Below are 13,890 nucleotides of genomic sequence, written 5' to 3' on the forward strand. Positions count from 1 at the left end.
GTCACCCTCCCAAAATGAGAGTTCTTTTCAAAGAAAAATTATATAGGTATACACTGAAAAAAATTTTCACCATGGAGCTTCATCATGGAGCTAAGAACACTTAAGGATTGGAAATTCATCAAGCACTTTTGCAGGCTGAGGAGGTTAACATAGATCATTTTTATATTTGAAATAAATGTCTTTGTTGCACAGTAAAGTAATTTCAATTATCATCTGGGACAGCATCTGAGTGGGAGAGAGTACTGAATTTACATCACACCATAGACAGCCTACCCAACCTATAAATAAGGTAAAGGCTAGTTATAATCTATTCATTCAGCAAATATGAGTGAACCCACAGTCCTCCTCCCTTCCACACTCCCACAGCTCATTGAAAAGTTTCATGGCATTTTGTCAAATACATTTCATTGCATCTGAAGGGAGGTCACCTGACCAAAAAAAATTCAATCATGATCCTATCTACTCCTCCATTTTACCCAGTGATATGGAAGGCTGGTTGAAAATGAGCAGTGACACTTACATATCATATATATATATATATATATTCAAGTATATTATTTCACTCAACCTTTCCAATTTGAGTCAGATTGTCCCTAGGTAGAGAAGCAGACATTTCTGGGTAGGTGAAATTAATCTTTAAACCCTTTTGCAAAGCATCTTTGCCTTTCTCTGAAGATCATCTTCTGCACTGACCAAGAACACCTTCAAAAGGAAAAGTATATTACAGAGTTTTACTGAAGTTAAGTATCTACCGATACCAGTTCAAAAACTGATTATTTCTAAGTATCTATCCCATAAAAAAAATTATTTGAAAAATCAGTGGATTCTAGACAAATAATGTCTCTGTTGCTTTAGCATGTTAATATTTACATTATTAATCTAAGCAGCTAAAATATGATGATAACATTTTAAAAAACCTTTAATGGGACTACTTAAATCTGTATGTATCATTGATGTGTACATTTGAAAAAAAACTATGAATCTTAATTAATTATGCAGATGTGGAGTCTTACCAAATTGTAATTCAGAGAGAAAAACAAAAACAGTTGAGTCAATGGAATTTTAAGTAATTTTCAAGAATTGAAATGGCTTCTTTAACTCATGATATTTCTTCCCATATCTCTACCTACCATGTAGATCCCCCAACACAACACCTCTTTGAAAGTCACAGCCTCCACAAAGGTGGTCCTGATCCTCTAAATTTTCATAGCATTTTGAGTTTACCTTCTCAGGACCCCGGATTTGGATTTGGAAAAGATTCTACCCCTTTCATTTTACATTTGAGGAAACTGAGGTCTGTGGAAGTTATTTGACTTGATTAAGGTCGCATTAAGGTTCCAGGGATGGGATTTAAAATTAAGTTCTCTGACTCCCAAGGGCAGATTTCATTGTTCCTCTTGCAGTTATCTCACTCTACTTTTTTATTTTATTTATGTTACAGGCTTGTCTCTCTCATTAGAGTATATGCTTCTTAAAGGGAGAGTTGTTTGTTGTTGTACAGTACTTTCTATTGTGTCTGACTCTGTGATTCCATTTATGGTTTTCTTGGCAAACATACTAGAGTGGTTTGTCATTTCCTTCTCCATCTCATTTTACAGATGAGGAGCTAAGGTAAACAGAGTTAAATGATTTGTCCAGGATCTCACAGCTAAGTGTCTGAGGTCAAATTTGAACACAGGAAGATGAGCCTTCCTGACTTCAGGCCCTGACTCTGTATATACTTATCTACCTACTCACCTAAAGACAGAGACTGACATCTTATTCATCTTTGTGAGCATCTCAGCCTGGAGCATAGGATCTTACATATAACAGGCATTCATAAATATTAACTGAATGAATGAATGATAAGTTGATAACTTAATAGCTGATAACTAGCCTTGATCATCTCCACAGGTATGACAGGCAGCATATATGGTACATATGCTCAAAAATTTTCTCTCAACAGTTTGTTAAGAACTGAAACCATTTAATAATAATGAACAATTATATTATGCTTTATATAATGTATCATATAATTTGATTCTCATAACTACTATGAGAAGTAAAGTATTATACTCCATTTTGCAGAAGGGGAAACTGAGGCTCAGTGAGGTTGAGTGACAGGTTACGCAGTTCTTTTGAGACAGAATTTTCACCTTGTTTTTCCTCAATCCAAGTGCATCTTCCCTACCAAGTCATGCCTCTCTACTCCCCACATCAAGAATAGGAAACACAGACTTTTGTTCCAAAGACAGAGATAATACTTGTAAAAGATAGAAACGTTTGAAGCAAAATCCTTTCTGAAAGAAGATTTTTATACAATGTAGGGTAGAAGGGAAAAATTGTTCACTGGAATGTGCAAATGTATCCATATATAATGAATGTGTAGGGGCCCAAGCCTGGAAAGTTGATGACAAATTTACCTAATTCACAATTCTGCCTAAGGCCAACCTTCCTAATGCCTTCTCAAACACCAAACTAGACATTGAAAGCTAAAGCCATTATTTTTGCAGTGACAGAGCTTACCTGACTGCCTGCCCTTCTTATGACTTTGGTGATTTCTGCCTGTCAGTTTGACCATGACAAAATTTGAAATTAGAAAAAAAAGGCCTTACCCTGTCATCTGCATTCAAGAATAGGTAACTGAAGCCACAAGAGAAAAGATACTTCAGAGGAATGCACTTGTAGTCATCATGTTGAGTCCTTTCTGTGTTTTCATTTTTTAGCCATAGATGTAATACCCTCCACAGATGGAAGATGTCATTTGATCCTGGCCCTTTCCAGCAAATGCACATATGTCAGCAAATTAGCCTTAAACAATTCCAGGTTTCGAATGCAAAACATTTGTAAATTGCACGGATTCATAATCAGAACCATATAATAAACCACAATCTATCTGTTCTCAAAGGGCCTTATTTAACAGGAAAGGGCCACGTAGAGTGAAAGCCAAGAGACGATATAGAACTTGGCTTTACGTGTGCCAGGCTCACAGAAAGTGAGTTTAGCTGCACATGAAACCTAATGAACCAATAGTTTTCAAAAATGAAATCCCCTCGGCTTCCCCACATCATGAAATGGCAAGCTTGGTAGCAGCTGCTCTTTAGAGTGACAATTAATCCTGCAGAATCTTCATGTGACCTTGTCAAGGATGAAATCTTTTCTTATTTCACTTCTCAGTCCAGCTTCCCCCCCCATTTTCCCATGCTTTTTCCTGTGGTTAATTTGTTTTAGTACTTTCCCAGAACAGCTAAAAACATTGAGAGGCATAGAAGAGAAGAGGAAGAAAAAGTAAGAAGATGTGGGTGGAGGGGGAGGAGAAGCCAAAAAACCAGTTTTCTGAAGCATAGAATTGTTTCTACATTGATCCTGACAGCCTGGGACCAAGGAATAACAAAATCCTACAAAGGAAAAGCCAAGTCATACAAGACATAAACCTCAACAGTCTTTCTAGAGCCTTTACCTTAGAAATTCCCATGCCAGGGGGAAATTTGGATGAGCAGTCATAGTGGAAGGGCTGTTCAGACGACAGAACACCAAGTGAAGTTCTACTAGTGAACCCAGGGCACCAAGGGGATAAGAGATTCTGGCGAAGGGTAGCAGCCCAGGGCATACAAGGCAGCAGTGATATGTTGTGTAGTACAGGAAGTCAGAGAAATTGTCAACACCTTCTCCTTTTTCAGCATCCTGGATAAAAGCTGTTTGAACCCTTCAAGCTGGACTTGGAGCTTTGATGATTTGAAGGGGAAAATGAACTTACTCATTATTAGGAGGTATTTGTGAAGGGAGAAAAGAACTGAGGAAAAAATTCATCCATTTTTGTTAGGAAATTATACCCCAAAGGACATATACATACATGTAAAGGATAGAATAAAAAGAAAATATTTTGGAAAGGAGGAGGGAAGGAGAACCTGATTTATTTGTTGTTGTATGGGCAATACAGTATTTACTGAAAATTAGCTCTCTATCTTCTTCACACTGTGAAAATAAATGGGTCATATTAGTCCTGCCACTTATGAGTGTCTAGAAATTTAATTAGGTAAGAATTCAGCTTTGTGACAAGAGCCAATAATCTATTTAACATATCTGACTAATTTGAACCACACAGATATAGAAAATTTAAATTGGTGGATATTTTACTGACATTTTTTGCTGAAATTTAACAAAGCTTTACAAAGAGAAATGCCATTGAGGGAGTAATGACTGAAAGGAGAGTTCCTCTCCACAAAAGGGGCATTGTAATCTTATGAACCAAAAATTCCCAGAGGCTGTTAAATCTAAGAACTCTGCTTAGTTACTGTAAAAGATCAAGGGCTCCCTTTCTTTTGGTCATATACAATACTTACAACAGCAACTCACATAACATGTGTTAAAATGGCTAGGTTGTAAGTGATTTTTTTCTCCCACAAAGCCAATCCAGATGTATCTGCAGCTGCAGATGTTAAACTCAGATTATTTTCATATACTCTTATTTATGGTTATGAAAAGAGAGAACTTTCCTTGAAAACTGTATGGACAAGTAAGTTAACAGAAGAAAGGAAGAAAAATCGAAGCCATCTTAAAACCAAAGTAAACCTGAAGTAGTGATTTTTTAATTTATTGACTTTAGTCCTTCCTATAATTTATCTGAGAAATAAATAATAAAATTCCACATAACTTGTTTTTCTATGTTATATACAAAATGATTCATGTTTCAAATAAACGTTTAAGATTTAAGTTAAATAATCATTCTCAGAGAGACAAAAAGTATGAGAAACTTAAAAATAAATATTAGACTAAAAATTACAAGATTGGGTAACTTTATCATTATTACAAAGCTTACATTTCATTACTTTTATTTGTTTTGTTCCCCAGTAAAAATATATATAAAATTTTCTATTGAGTAATTTTTACTATAATTATCATATGCTACCACCAGGTGGCAAGAGGGTTACAGGGTCAAAGTTATGGGGCACAGAACATCAAATCTGGATACATGCTTTTCACTGGGAGTCAAAAGTCTGTTTAGGTTCACCTGGTTTTAAAATCAGAAACTTTTCTGTCTTTTAATATTGTTTGTTCAGTTTTGTTTTTATATGTACTTGTCATTTCACAGGGGTAAGAAACTTCTTGGGAAGTAGGAAGACAATTCCATCTCCTGACAGAGAATGATAAGTACATCCTTTGTGTTATCTGGGACAATGAGTAGCTGGTGACTTGCCCAGGCTCATACATCCAAAGTGTCATGGTGGAGGCCAAAGGTCTTCCTCACTCTGAGGGAGACTCTCAATGCCAGACTGCTTCTACGCTGTTTGTCATAAAAAGTATTCTGAAATACATTATTATAAAAAAGATATCTCTATTCAGACAAACATTGAATATTTACTTAAATAATCACTTATATTTCCTTATGGAAAATTTTAAAAAAAATAAAATTCTTCAAAAATGTATCAAAAGAGCATATAGCAAAGAAAAATATCACAATTAGATTATATTGTTAAGCAGACACATAGTTCATGTAGACAAAGTAACATATGCTATGGTTACATATGAAGTGCACTTTCTTTTCTCCCCAACAGTGGGCAACATTTGTCTTTATTGTTAACCACTTTTATTTTTCCTAAAGGTATAAATGTCACTGGACTAATGTGTTTGACACTTCTCTCATAATACTCTGAGTTTATGGATAGAAAGTAATAAAAGAGTAAAAATGATGGATAGGGGCAAGAACACCAACAGCAGTACACAGCACACTACTGGCAGAACATAGACAAAGACTGTTATTGTCTGTGATAAATGTGGACTAGATGGCCACTACATTTACATATACTACAGATGCCCACAAAGCATCCTTGAGGAGAATCAGATGTTAGTTTAGCAACATAAGCTTGAGACTAGCTTGTGTTGTGTTCATCCTTCGTTTTTGAAGAAGACCATGACATCAGAAAAATGATGACATGATTTGCACTTGACTTTATTTTGAATGAGGGAGGGCTGTGCAAGGTCAGTAGCCCCACTTTCTCCTCTTGAGTGTAATGGCAAGTAAATAAGATCTTTTGCTGTTTTTATTTTAGTATAGTCAAGAAGTATAATGCCTCTATTTGAATGTGACTAAGGAGGATCTTTGCCATGCATTTTCTTGCCTGGAAAGATTTGTAGGAAGGTCCAAGCCTTTTGTTAATGAGGCACTGGTTCTCAAGGGATGCCCTCTGGCTCTAAAAAGTGTATAAAGACTCTGAGGTGCAGTTTTATTTTGAGGTTTACTCACTGGAAGTGTTTGGCCAGATGAGGACTCTGGGAAGCTGCTTTAAGGAACCCCCCAGCTTTGAAAACCCAGATATCAGTGCTTCGCTCTCTGGTAACTATGGTCAGACAGTTGGGGTCCAACTATCTGTTGAATTCAGGCAGAGGTGGAGCTGTGACCTGATCCAGCCATTCTGGAGAGCAATTTGGAACTACATCCAAAGGACTACAAAAATGTGCCTACCCTTTGACCCAACAATACTGCTTCTAGGACTGTATCCCCAAGACATCATAAAAATGGGAAAGAGTTCCACATGTACAAAAATATTTATAGCAGCACTCTTTGTGGTGGCCAAAACCTGGAAATCAAGAGGATGCCCTTCAATTGGGGAATGGCTAAATAAACTGTGATATATGAATGTAATGGAATACTATTGTGCTGTAAGAAATGATGCACAGGAAGACTTCAGAGAGGCCTGGAAAGACTTATATGAACTGATGCTGAGTGAAAAGAGCAGAACCAGGAGAACTCTACACAGAGCAACAACCACAGTGTGCAAGGATTTTTTCTGGTAGACTTAGAACTTCATTGCAATGCAAGGACTTATAAAATTCCCAATGGTCTCTTAAGGCAAAATGCCTTCCACATCCAGAGAAAGAACTATGGAATTCAATCATAGAACGTAGCAGATCATTTTCTTTTGTATTATGTTTTGGTTTGTTTTGTGATTTCTCCTATTCATTTTAATTCTTCTAATGCGTCATGACTAAGGTGAAAATGTATTTAATAGGAATGTACGTGTAGAACCTATATAAAATTGTATGCCATCTCAGGGATGGAGGGGGAAGGAGGGGGAAAGAAATCTAAGTTATATGGAAGTGATTGTAGAACACTGAAAACAAAATAATTAAAAATAAAGATCTAATCACAACTTTCACAAACTATGTGCTTCAAATAAAACATATTACCTTCCAAAAAAAGAAAAAAATAATTCAGCCTGAGGAAACCATGTCTGCTGACATTTAATTTCTCTGTATTTTCTTTGAAGTTCAGAATGCTGACTCCCCTGAACTAGGTGAATGATATATGTGCTTGGTTAAAGGAATGATACATGTGCTTGATTAAAGTGATTGTTAACCCCTCAAAAGCTGCCTTTTAAGAATGTAGATCTAAGAACCTGTGATAGCAGGTCCCCCCCCCCCCCCCTGCATATGCTGAGGTACTTAATGATACACTGAGCCATCTGAATCCAGCTTAATGAGGGGGTAAGAGTATATAGATTAGGTGGATATCACCCCAGACATCAAAGAAACTTAAACAAGATCCATCAACAACTATTTCCTCTTGGGACTCAAAGGACTTCAACTATAATAAAAGTGAGAACCAAGTGTGTACAGTGCCCTGTTTTATTTGTTGTTGTTAAGTCATTTTTTCACACTTGTCCAACTCTGTAAACCCATTTGGGTTTTTATTGATAAACATAATGCAGTGGTCTGTCATTTCCTTCTCTTGTTCATTTTACAGGATTAAGTGACTTGCCCAAGGTCACATAGCTAGTAAGTATCTGAGGCCAGATTTGAACCCAGGAAGATAAGTCTTCCTGACTCCAGACCCAGTGTTCTATTCATTGTACCACCTAGTTGCCATTTTATTTGTTAGTGGATCCTAAATGATAATTTCAGTCATTTTTCCCATTCATTTTGTAGTTTGCCAGTATCTGTGATTTCATCAGGATACAGTCTTAAAATAGTCAGTTTCAGAGAAAGTAAGTTTGATAATATCCCAGAAGACAATGACTTACATGAGAAAGAATATGACTTTTTCATTCCTCATATGGACTAGGAAATAAGTAGATATTATCTAAGACTCAGGAGATGATACTCTTCAGATTGAGGAGAGGGCTGACTCTAGAAGCAAATACATAGAAGCAGTTCTTAGCTTCTCAAGTAGACTTTCACTGAGCTCCTCTTTTAGAATCTGGGTGGCTCAGCTTGTCCCCTGACGTAACTCATTTGGCCCTTAAATGAGAAAATATTTTGGAGGCAGTTGGAGCTTCTCTTATGACTTCTGCTTGAAAATTTGGGTTAGGTTTGCCACCTCTACCCTCCCCAAAACAGAAAAAGAGACAAAAGTTCATTGAAACATTTTTTTATATCAACAGAGAACAGGAAGTCAGAAAGAAATCAGACAAGTAGGATAGCATTGAAAGTTACATGTTGAACATTACATGTACTTAAAAAGAAAAGCAAGCTATATAGGAGAGATTCAGTTTTTCATGTACAATCTTCCCTTTCCACTCCACTGTGTATGTATATATGTATACATCATATCAATATATCATATATATGTGCTTGTTTTAATGTTTAGTGACATCAGTAAAATTTTACTCAATTGGCCATATCCATATGACTTCTTGAGTACCTCAAGGTTAACCTATGAGTTGCTATTCATCCAGCAACTGAACTAGCCTGTGGTTATCCATTTGTCCTAGCTCTGGTGTTCCGTACACTACACATCTTGAAACAGTCTTTCTAAACACAATTCTTTAGTCTTTCTTCTTGCTTAAGGGTACTTAATGAACCTTAAACTTATTTTCAGTCCTCCAAGGTACCTGATTAACAGTAAACTCTTTGTAAGCATTCCCACACTGACCTCAGAATGTCAAACTATTTAGGAGATCAATTCAAGCTCATTGAGACCTCTACTAGCTTTGTCTTCTTCTCAACCTCATTTCTCTGCCACTGATATATTGCTTTAATAACATGTCCTAACAATGACTCAGTACATTTTTCCCTAGAGGAGTGTTTATACTTTCCTGAGAAGGTTCTTAACTTGGGGTAAGAAGTTTCTTGAATAGGTATTGATAATTAACCAAGGTATTCACTGTCTCTACTAGCTTCTGATGATATACTTTAATACATTCATCGTGCAACAATTTCAGACAATCCTTCCCTTTCCAGGAAAGCATTCTATCTCTTCATCTTTGAGGGAGTGGGAATGGATAGTATTTGGTAGCCAGTTTCCAAATATTCCTCCCAACTTGAATCTATTACAGGGATGCTGATAAGTAGCACTGGTTCAATGTATTTAACATGGTCCTACTACTACTGCTGCTGCTGATGCTGCTGCTACTACTACTACTACTATACCACCACCACCACCACCACCACCACTAATAACAACAATAATAGCTAGCATTGACAACATGCTTTAAGATTTACAAAGTGCTTTACAAATGTTATCTTATTCAATCCTCACAAAAACCTGGTGAGGAAGGTAGATGCTACTATTACATCTATTCTACAGAAAAGGAAATTGAGACACAAAGAGGTTGAGGGACTTGTCTAAGATAGCATAGCCAGGTCAATGTCTAAGACATAATTTGAACTCTGGTCTTCTTCACTCCAAGGCTAATACTTTATCCACTACCCTACATACCTACCATCTGTCATTAAAACAAACCAATATAAGTACATCCAACCTAACATCAATTGATCCCAGGAAAATTTAAAATTAGATGGAACAAAGTTAAAAGAGAAAAAACGGTTGTTTCAATAACTATAATACTGTATGAGGGGATTTCTTTTAATAATTCCTTTTGTTACAAGGGGAGTTGGTGAGAATGTATAAATATTAACTATATGTAATATAATGTTAGGCAACAATTATATTGCAAAATAATATCAGCCATGTGAACATTTTTACATAGTATGTCCTGTGTGGACAAAATGATACAGAAACTTGAAATGGGTGAATGAGGTAAGAATGACAAGCTTCACTTGTCTATGCTGGGATGAGAGCCAATTTTCATTCAATTCATTAAGGACTGACAGGGAACCTTCTCTGATTAATTCCTTCTCTTCTACAGCCAGGACAAGACAGACAGAAGGCAACTCAAAGAAACAGAGTTTAATGAACAAAGTACTTCCTACTGAAGACAAAGAGGGATAAGGGTCCCCATGTCAATGGAAGTATACATGAACTAAAATAGAAATAAAATTATTTATGCAATAACTCAAACTTTGGTCAGCCATAGACTCAGAATATGATTTCTATCAATGCATTCCCCATATTAAAATTAGACTACAAATATAATGTTTTCATTGGGGTTTCATGGAATTGATTATAATGGGATTTCCTCTGTATTTTTAATAATACTTATTATTTGCGTAATTTCTTTCCTCTTTACAGCTTAATTAATCATTTGACAACCATGGTGCCTTTGGACTACATCAGAGTTAAAGAAATTCCAACTATATATAACAGCTTGTTCCTTGGAAATCAATCAGTCATCAAACATGTAATTATTATGAACAAGGCACTATACTAAGTATTAAGGTTATAAAGAAAGCTTAAAATAAACGAAAACAACTCCTTCCTTGAAGAAACATATATTCTGATAGGGAAGACACATAAATTACTAGGTACATGAAAAACAAATGAAATGACAACCAAACAACATGATGGCCAAAATAAAATCAGACCTTATCCAGCCATTAGTCATTAAATATGCACTGGCTATTCAAACTGAAGCCTGGGAAAGACCTTAATTTAGAAAGTCCAAGCTCACCCACTACATCCTGGGCTATGCCAATTGTTTTGACTTATATCTGGTCAATGAACTTCAAAGAGTATGGAGGAGAGAGTGAAGGTGATTACTTTACTGAGCTTGACCTCACTTAAATCTAATTCATGCACAGATCAAGACATCACCTTCATGCCACCATTGGTCTTCTTCAAGAATGAAGGAGAAACAACTAGAAAATATATAGAGGGAAGGTGGAAGGTAATTTAAAAGAGGAAGAATTAGCATCTGGGGAACAGGGAAACGGTTCCTATAAAAACAGGGTTTTGAGCTGAGTCTTGATGGTGGCCATTGATATCATGAGGTGGAGCTGAGGAAAAAGAGAATTCTAGGCATGGGGTTCAGCCACAGCTGTCAGAAGACAGCTGAAAAAAATAAAGGCTTAGAGAAGAGATAGAATGACATTTTAAAAATATTCTGAACAGGCCATCGTAACTGGATTGTATAACAGGGAGAGGAGGCAAGAATGGAAGTTGGAAAGAAAGATGTTGTGAAGCTAGAAATGACAAGATTCAGTATTATATTGTACATATGGAGTGAACAAAAATGACAGAGCCTTTTTAAGGAAGAAAACTTGGGGTTGGAGGGAATACAGAAAGATCTATTTGGAACGTGATGAACCTGAAGTGCCTATGATACATCCAGGTCAAATATCTACGAAGAGTTTGAAGGCACTTGACTGTAAGTTCAGGAGACTAAGGCTGGATATATTCAGTAATGAATCATCAACCCAGAGATGATAATTGAGCTTATGAATGCTGATAAGATCACCAAGTGAGATGGTGTAGAGGGAAGAGAACAGGGCCCATGATGGAATATTGTGGGATGCCTACAGTTAATGGACATGGCATGTACAAAGAACAGTAAAAGAGACTTAGCAGGAATCATTGGACAGAAAGCAAAAGAATGAGGAGAGTGGTAACCCACAAAAACTAAAGAGAGAATATCAAGCAAAAGATCAACAATAATGTCAGATTCTTCAGAGAGCTCAGAAAGGATCAGCATTGAGAAGAAGATATTAGATTTGACAATCAAAAGATCACTGGTAACTTTTTTGTTTTGATATTTTTTCCAATTACACATAAAAACAATTTTAACATTCACTTTTAAAAATTCTGAGTTCCAAATTCTCCTCCTCTCTCTCACCTATTCCCAGGAATTTCCCAAAGACAGTAAACAATTTATGTAGGTTTTTCACATACAGTGATGCAAAATATATTTCTATATTAGTCATGTTGTGAAAGGAAACACAGACCAAAAAAACCATGAAAAAATAAATTTTAAAAATGGCATGTTTCAATCTGCACTCAGATTCCATTAGTTCTTTCTCTGGAGGGAGAGGATAGAATTTTTCATCATAAGTCCTTCAGAATTGCCTTAGATCTTAGTACTGTTGAGAACAGCTAAGTCTTTTACAGTTGATCACTGTACAGTATTGTTTTACAGGGTACAATGTTCTGCTCACTTCACTTTGCATCAATTCACATAAGTCTTTTCAGGTTGTTCTGAAAGCATCCTGCTCATCATTTCTTATAGCAAAATAGCATGGCATCACAACCATAAGCCACAATTTCCTCAGCCATTCCTCAATTGAATGGCATCCCATCAATTTCCAATTCTTTGCTACCACAAAAAGAGCTGCTATAAACATATATCCACTTTAAATTCCATAAAGCTCTCATCTCTTTCTTGGTCATAAATTCTCCCCTTATCCGTGAAACTGACAGATAAAAGTATTCCATGCTCCCTTAATATGCTTGTGGTATTACCCTTTATGTCTAAATCATATATCCATTTTGGCCTTATCTTGGTCTACAATGTAAGATGTTGGTCTATACCAAGTTTCTGCCAAATTTCTTTCCAGTTTTCCTAGCAATTTTCAGTCAGATAGTGAGATCTTATCCCAAAGGCTTAGGTCTTTGGGTTTATCAAATGCTGGATTTCTATGGGCAGTTACTACTGTGTATTGTGCATCCAGTCTATTTCACTGATCCACCACTCTCTCTCTCAACCATTACCAAATTGTTTTGATGATTAGCACTTTACAGTACAGTCTGACCTCTGGCATGGCTAGGTCACCTTCCTTCACATTTTTTTCATTTGATTTTCTTGACTTTCTGTTCTAAATAAATTTTATGATTATTTCTAAATCCACAAAATAATTTTGGTAGTTTGATTCTTATGGTAATGAAGAAGTTAAATAATTCAGGTAGAATTTTCATTTTTGGTATATTGACTCAGCCTTCCCATGAGCAGTTAACTTTTTCCAGTAGTTGACATCTGATTTTATTAGTGTGAAAAGTATTTTTTTCCTAATTGTGTTCATAGAGTTTCTGGGTTTGTCTTGGCAGGTAGACTCCAAAGTATTTTGTATTGTCTACATTTATTTTAAATAGAATTTCTCTTTCAATCTCTGCTTCTGTGTTAGTAATATATAGAAATGCTGATGTTTTGCATGGTTTATTTTATATCCTGCAACTTAGCTAGAAGTCAGTTCAATGGTGCAGTAGATAGAGAGTTGGGCATAGAGTCAGGAAGACTCATTTTCCCAAATTTAAATTCAGCCCTCAACATTTATTTGCTGTGACCCTGGGCAAGCCAATTCACCTTGTTTGCCTCAGATTCCTCATCTGTAAAATGATCTGGAGAAGGACATGGCAAACTCCTTCAGTACCTTTGCCAAGAAAACCCCAAATGGATTCATGAAGAGGTGGACATGACGGAAAAATGACTGAAGAAAAACAACAAAACGTTGCTAAAGCTGTTGATTATTTCACCTACCTTTTCAGTAGATTCTCTAGGATTTTCCAAGTATACCATTATATCACCTGTAACACTGGTTACTTTTGAGAGGACAATTTCCATTGTATGACGAGGTTGGAAACCAGATTGCAGAGGATTTAAAAGTGAGGAGAGGCATTTAAAGCATTGAGTATAGATAGATGACTTTATCCAATTTAGCCACAAAAAAGAGGAGAGATAGAGGAAGACAGCTGGCAGACATAGTAGGATCAATTGAAGGTTTTTTTGCTGTTTTATTTTAAGAAAAGGGGAAACAAGGGAATGCAGGCATGGAGCCCATTAATTAGGGACATAGGGTAAACAG

The sequence above is a fragment of the Notamacropus eugenii genome, chromosome 6, assembly GCF_028372415.1.
Source record: "Notamacropus eugenii isolate mMacEug1 chromosome 6, mMacEug1.pri_v2, whole genome shotgun sequence".
Taxonomy (NCBI): domain Eukaryota; kingdom Metazoa; phylum Chordata; class Mammalia; order Diprotodontia; family Macropodidae; genus Notamacropus; species Notamacropus eugenii.